Raw genomic sequence first — 7319 nt, 5'->3', positions numbered from 1 at the left:
TCTGGCTGTATCTGGTAGTGGCCATCTGTTTATTATTTAGCCACTGCCTTGCAAGTGCTGCCTGACTGCATTAGGGGAGCAAGAGGTGTGTGTGTGTGTATATGTGTGTGTGTGTGTGCGCGTGTGCAGGGGAACGGCACTACCTGGCCTTGGTAGGGTCTTTACCGGTCTCCGTGGGCCCATTAAAATCCTGTTAACTTTGATAATCCCTGGCAAGAACTTGGCCTCTGTGGACCGCTGAACAGAAGAAGAATACTTTCAAGTGCCACTGCTTAACAGGTCACAACATCTTGTTAAAGCTGTGTGCGGCGGTCGCCGAGGGTCTCCGAGAGAGGAAACAAAGGGCAGCATGTCAAAACACCAAATATGATGTGATGTAAATGTTCCAGCTGGGAAATCCTTCCTCGCTCTGGTTGGTCAGGTTCTATCGAGCTCCGTAATGTGTTCTCTCTACTTCGGTGTTACAGGGCTGCTTGCAAAAAAAAAATAAATAAATAAATTCACACCCCTCTTTTAAGTTTTCACATTTGGTTGGATTTCAACCACAACCTCCAGTGGGGTTTATTGAGGTTTCCAATCGATACGTGCTTTTCAAAGTAAAAAAGAAAAAAGATGACAAGATGAAAATCTGAAGCAAACTTCTTTGTAAATAAGGTTCAAGTGTGTGTAATTTAATCTGAGTGTGAATCCAGCTGGTCTGTGAAGGCTTCAGAGGTTTGCTAGAGAACAAACTGCATCATGAAGGAACATCAGGGAGAAAGTTGTAAAGGTAAAAGCAGGGTTAGGTTTTCAAACAATATCTCAAGCTTTGTATATTATTTTCAGAAAGCAGAAAAAAAACATTGCACAAGTGCAACTCTACCCAGGAATGAATGGTCTTCCACCTAAACCAGGGGTGTCCAAAGTGGGGTCCGTGGGCCACTTCCAGGTTATAGACTAAACAGTTTGGTCAATTTAGATCACATGTATTTGATCTAAATAAAATAACTTTTGTCTAATCAGCAGATTACTATAAAAAAGACAGAACAGAAAATATAAAAGGCATGGAAACTCAACAAGAGAAGTTATTTAAATGCATAAAACAGATTCATGTAGTTTATTGTTGTTCTTAGTTTTATTTATTCAACCGTCTGAAATGTTTATTTGTGTGTGTTGTGTCAGGGTGCGTTGCACCTCGGATTTCTGTAGGAACCTGGCGACGCTTTCACGGTTTGATCCTGCGCCTGGTCGTTCGGTGACTATTTAACCTTGTTGAACTAACTGAGATTAACCTAATTGTTCAATTTCACTAGCGACACCGAAGCCTGATCAGCCACGTCTGTTGAGTGAAATCACAAAATCACTTGAAGTTGTTTCACAACACAAAGTAGGGTGAAACAACTTGAAAAGCAACACATCATGGTTCAATCTAACTAAAAAAGGGAAAAAAATACATTCATTGACATCTTTCAGTCTGGAAAGGGTTACAGCGTCCAGCCTTCCAAAATTATAGTGCAGAGAGTCCATAAAACACTCACCTTAGTGTTTATAATTCAAGAATATGAAAGAAACTGGGTGAAAATCGCATCCGTGGAAGGATGCCACGGTGAACATTTGCCTAAAAGAAAAATGTTGATGGTCCCCAAGACTTCATGGAAAGTACTCGTCAGTGGACTGAAGAGACAAAAAGCACATAAAACAAAGAGACAATGAAAAGAGGCAACGTTTGTTTAAAGGACAGAGGAAACACACTACTGTTAATATTGATGATGACGAGGAAACAGAAAAGTTAGGCATCCAAATTCTGAGGAGCATAGACACAAAACATGTTGTAAGAGTTTAAAAAAGCAACAGGTGTAAAATGGTTCATTTATCATTCCAATAAAAAGTAAATTGGTAAGAATATTAAATCAAATGGTTTTTGTTGCATAATTTCATCGTCTCACAGTGAAATATTTCTCTTCTGTTAACCACTTTGGACCATCTTACTCACTGTATGATAAACATGGGTCCTCCTTCATCTTGGATTAGTCAAAGTTCCAATTTTTCATAAGATTGTCATCATTTCTTTGACTGTAAGGGCAAGCAAGTAGCTATTTCATTATTACACCTTGTGGGTTTAATAGTCTAAAACATATCGACACACATCTTTAAGTAAATGACAGGCTGCTGTGTTTCTCATTTTGAGTTGATACATACATAAATTATAAAACAGTAGGGAGTGGGGCTTATAATATGCAGTAATGTATTAACTATTTTTCACCCAACCTCAATCCAACGTTGGCATTTTCTGAACTTTTCCTGTATCCAGCAATTATTTTTTTCTTTCTTTTTTTTTTTTTTTTAAATGCCAAGCATTCGCGTGTCCTCACCACGGATGCAAATAAAAACTGAACAACTGTTAAAAAGCTTGGCTACGTTTCGTCTAGATTCCGCGGCGATGACATCAGCTAATGCAGCTCATCCAAAAAGCCTCTAAATGACCACATTTCGCAGTGGGAGTAATTCAGGTTGGTTAAGCAGGGCACCCAGAGCAAACGTCTGTGCGGATGCTAACGCTGGCCCTAACAGGTGTTGTGAGGGGCTCCCAACATTAACACCAACACCTGGACCAAAGCCCCAGAGACCACATGCTGCTGGACACAATTAACCAGCCCTGTGGAGAAAAGACAGAGGAAAGAAAAGGAAAAAAAAAAAAATGCCACTTTTAAAAGACCCATAAAAGGATAGCTGTTTCTGCCCCACCACCACCACCTTCGTTCTGCCCTCCTGATAACATTTTATCACTTACTTCAAAGACTCTCTGAAGGATATTTCAAAGTGAGACGGGCGTTCTGAGACAGGACCAACTTTGCGACGGTAATTTCTCCTCTTTGTGTATGTAAAATCGAAATTCCTCGGCTCAAAGGGAAGCTGAGGACGCAACGAGCCAGAAACCACCAGCATGTGCGGAGAGATTCCTCGCCTCAATCTGGTGCCGATTACCGAGCAGAGCAGATGGAAGAGGGGGTGTGTGTGTGTAAGGGGTGAGGGGCTTGGTGGGGGCGTAATGAGCGTCGTAGTGGCACTGCCCTCGATCTGGAGAGTGAGAAAGTGAGCCTCAATGGCCTGCAGAACAGAACTATCAGCACCCTTTCATGATCATCTACTGTAAAGAAGGGCTGATAATGCAGGAGGCGAAACCGGGATGGTTCATCTTTCATTGAGGCAACTGCGAGAGTGTGCTTTAACCGCAGAGGGCCGTTTAACATTCCTTCATAAATTGGCATCTGAAAGTTTAAAGTAAAAAAAAAAAAAAGACAAAAAAAACAAACTGCTTTTATTTTCTGCAACACGTGTTCCCTCCTTTGATGCGGAGATTCCGATTGGTATCAAACCATTTAAAGCTCATTTAACATAAAACGGGAGATACGGCCTCGTAATCTGTCCAATGTGCGACTTGTTTAGGTCAAAAATAGGAGAGGACTCTGTTTTGTTGCCGTTAAATCTAATGTATGGGTTAATTAAAGAGGGCTCTGGGGTCAAGACAATAATGGCTTATGTCATTGACAACAATTCCCTCTTTTCAAATACATTGACACAAAGACATGATTAGTTGAACCTGACTAAGCAGTTGTCCCAAGGCTTTATCGGCAGGACCGGGGCCTCCGATTTCTCATCTCGAAGCCTCCATTGACGCGGGGTTTTTTTTTTTTGCTCTGTCACATCTCATACCTCCAAACGTACACATCAGGAGCTAGCATGTGTTCGCATCATCCGGGATGGAGTGACAGAAACAGAGTCACCGGTTTGCCCTTTGTTTTCACCACCTTATGCTTCTTTTTGCACGTTTATAGTATAAAGCTAATCCTCCCACTCTCCAAGTGAAAAATGGCCCATTGATTGGACTGCTTGGTCATTAAAAGGCATATCTGAGCACTGCGCCGTGACCATATGGGATCAAAGGTCGTCAAAGGGTTGTGTTCAATCCGAGGCCCGCTTCCTAAAAGAGCGCCGAGACTCCCTTTATGATCGCTTGTTACATTTAAGACTACCCCCGTTGGTCAGAAAGAGCAAGGCGCCTCCACAGGACCCGAGGTTTACAGGGAGTGAAAGGGAAAAGGTGGGAAGGCGACGACAGAATAGAGTAAGACAAGTGATGAGGGAAGGATGAGCAAAAGAAAAGAAGTAAGAGGACGAGAGAGAGAAGCCAATATGTGGTGGAAGATATCCTGAGTGTCACTGCAGCAACCCCCCCCTACCCCACCCCTCTGCCTCCCACCCATTCCTCCCCACTTCTTCTCCCAGAAAATTAAATATTGATCAATCTCACAGGCCTACTAACAATGAAGGAGATAAAGAAGAGTATTAAAGGAAATAAATAAATATACACTTGTATCACCTGTCCAAGCTGTGCGGAGAGTGGAGGTTGGTGGGGGGAGATTTCCAAGCCTGGGAAATGCAGGCCCATCCATCAGCCACACCCCGGACGTGGCAAAAGGTTCGCCCGTATAGGCTGTACGCAGGCCGGGGTGTCTGCTTCATCGTGTCTGCCTCTTGACAGTGAGCAAACAGCGCCTCATCGCCGATCGGCTTTATCGGGGGAAGTTTCTGAGATGGCCCAGCCTTTTAAATAATTTACAGGGAGCACATTTCTATAGCTTCTCTGATGAGGGATTCGTGCGCAGAAGTGCCCTTTTCTCTACCAAGCAGGAGCCTGAAACAGCAGGTTTTAATGAGAAACAAACACAGTTTGGAACGTGGGTTTACAGAACTGAATATCAGAAATGTAGCTACTAGTAGCTATTTGTGGTCCATTATTTGCTGATTCGCCTATTCGTGGATTTATGGAATGTATCTCCAAACTATTCACGGGAACTTTGCCCGTTCATGGATTTTTCGATAAAGCATACTTAAAATATTCAAAAGAAAATGCATTGCGGAAAGCTTAAATACCAATATGCAAAGCTACTTGACATGCTATCCTGGAGCGGCATTTCTATTCCATGGTCCTGATTACCTATAACCCCAAATGCAAAAATAAGAAAGACTGTAGCTTCAGCAGTGGAGCTAACACGTTTTCCACTCTGCATATTAAATTGCATTTATTGTTTTAACTATTAAAACAATAAATATTAAAACAAGTAGTTAAAGGCGTTTCAGAGGGTGCCTGAAGTATTTGTTAATTTCAGCTAGTCCCTAATGCCCTTGAATAATGGGAGTTCTCAGTATCCCAATTTTTTGCTATTCTTCTTTTGCAATAAGAGTCTTAAAATGAAACTATTAGCAGGCGCATTAAACATGTATGCAAGTAGCTAAATTAACATAACTAAATCAGTGGGTGAGCAGAACTGACCAGTTTTCAGCTCTGGGGTTGCAAGCTGTGCTACAAATTCAAAATTAAAAAATCCAACTGTTTTCCTGATCAGTAAATGCACCATAGCACGTGATGCATTTCACCCGGACGCAGTGACACGACTGGCAGTGCCGGCACCTCAAAGAATGACTTCTTATTTGATACTGAGAAGGTTTTAGAATTCAATTCATTGTCTATTTGCTGCTTCCTGTCAGTCGGTGACATTGCCGGACACAACATCAAACATTTGGTCAGGCAAAGCAGTGTTTGATTTTTTGAATACGTGATACAGTTTTTCAGTACTGATGAGGTGCCTAAAAAATGAAGTCAGAGAAAGCACAGTTTTTCTTTTAAACTAGCTTCTACAACACACTCCTACGTGAATAAAGTCCATGTAGCATTCAAGGGTGCAGGAGAGAGAGCAAGTCTTAAAGCAGGAAACAGAAAGGCTGCACAGAGTACAGCAAAGACGCTCTGTATTATCTTGTTGCGTCTTCAACTTCTGGCAGGCATGAAACACTGAATATCCAAATGTTGGACACTTTTTAGAGATCCAGAGTAAAGATAAGAATCTACATTCTACGTTTAAGGTTAATGTTCACCATTCACTTAACTTCATTTGTGACACAAAGCGTCTTGGAGACACGTTTTCAAAATGTCGGTCTTTCTCCACAAAAAAAGCATTTTATCGAATATGATTTGCCTATATGATTTGAATAAATTATCTTTGGTATCAAGGTATCATTAAAATGTCTTTTTTGTGTATATAAATCATGTATGCAGTATTTTGCTGTACTTTTGTTAATGTGTAAGTTATTATAACACCATAGCACATTTAAAATTAAGTTTATTATTTATTCCCTTCACATAAAGCATTTAAGCTTTTTTATAATATATATTTTTAAAACTGTAATGTTTTACTCTGATTTAAACTCATCTGGTAGTTAAATTATTTGACTCATCTGAGAGATAAATAATAATAAAAAGAAATCTTTATCTTGCTTCAGACAAAAGCAATAATGCTTTCAGCCCAAATTGAAACCTGAAAGAGCTTTTTCCAACACAAGTCAAAAACTTGGACTAAACCAATTTAACAGGCTTTAGCCTTTACTATTGATTGTTGGTGTATTTAATAAGATAACCATCACCAATCATCATGGCCGTGCGGCTCTCCGGAAGAATTCAGAAACCCAGTTTGCAGCTGCGACTGTTCAGCAAAACAAAAAACCCGTTTGGCTTTTTCAATAATGACCCTGTTTGAATGTGTATCCCCGACCCACCTCATGCAGAGCCTTAAACAAATTATGACAGGAGATCGTCCTCACCAGTCGACCTCTGCTGACCTCTTATATTGCTGATATTTATTACAGCCCTTCCTCTGGATCATTCTGTGACTGCACTGTCTGATTTCCATGCGAGTGTGTGTGTGTGTGTGAGAGAGAAAGAGAGAGAGAGAAAGCAAAAGATGGTTAGTAAATTCTTAGGTCCAAGCAGCCAGGCAGCTGGTCATAAACGCCACTGCTTTAAGACGTCCACATAAAGAAAAGAAGTGCAACAGCCTCTCCATCCTTTCCCATTCTAATCCCCCACCCAACACACACACACACCATCCCTCCTCCCTCTCTGCTCCTGATCCTGAGAGATGTTATCGCTCCATTTAAGAAAGGAACAAACAAGATTATACTGTAAGTTATTCTCGATTATGGCCACAAATCTGGTGCCAGAAAGCGGGCAGCAGGAGGAGGGCGGAGGAGTGAAAGATGATAAAGTACACTGACTCGCTTTTCTTTGCCTCCTCTTATCTGCCACACAAACTGATTTATAGGATAAAGAAGGAGCAGCTTTTGTAGACGGTATATCTTTCAGAAAGCTAGTCCTGCGATGAGAGGAGCACAGGAGGAAAAAAGAAAAAAAAAGAAATGTGACAGAAACATATGTTTCCAACAGCTTGTTGGCTTTTTGCTGTTTTAATATGTGTGTGTGTGTTTGTGAGTGTGTGTTTCTG

At 41.2% G+C, this 7319-nt stretch overlaps 1 long non-coding RNA gene across 2 annotated transcripts in view; it reads right to left on the bottom strand.

The window, feature by feature from the left end:
• Nucleotides 1-6: 6 nt before the first annotated feature.
• LOC103478267 (uncharacterized) overlaps nucleotides 7-7319 on the bottom strand; it is a 66645-nt gene continuing 59332 nt past the window's right edge. For both annotated transcript variants that reach the window (XR_535767.2, XR_001777392.1), the window contains exon 4: nucleotides 7-1653. This is a non-coding gene — a long non-coding RNA (uncharacterized LOC103478267). The remainder of the gene's footprint in view (nucleotides 1654-7319) is intronic.

The sequence above is a fragment of the Poecilia reticulata genome, linkage group LG16 (genome assembly GCF_000633615.1).
Source record: "Poecilia reticulata strain Guanapo linkage group LG16, Guppy_female_1.0+MT, whole genome shotgun sequence".
Lineage (NCBI taxonomy): Eukaryota > Metazoa > Chordata > Actinopteri > Cyprinodontiformes > Poeciliidae > Poecilia > Poecilia reticulata.
The sequence above is the reverse complement of the archived record's forward strand: the minus strand, read 5'-3'. Positions and strand labels throughout refer to the sequence as shown.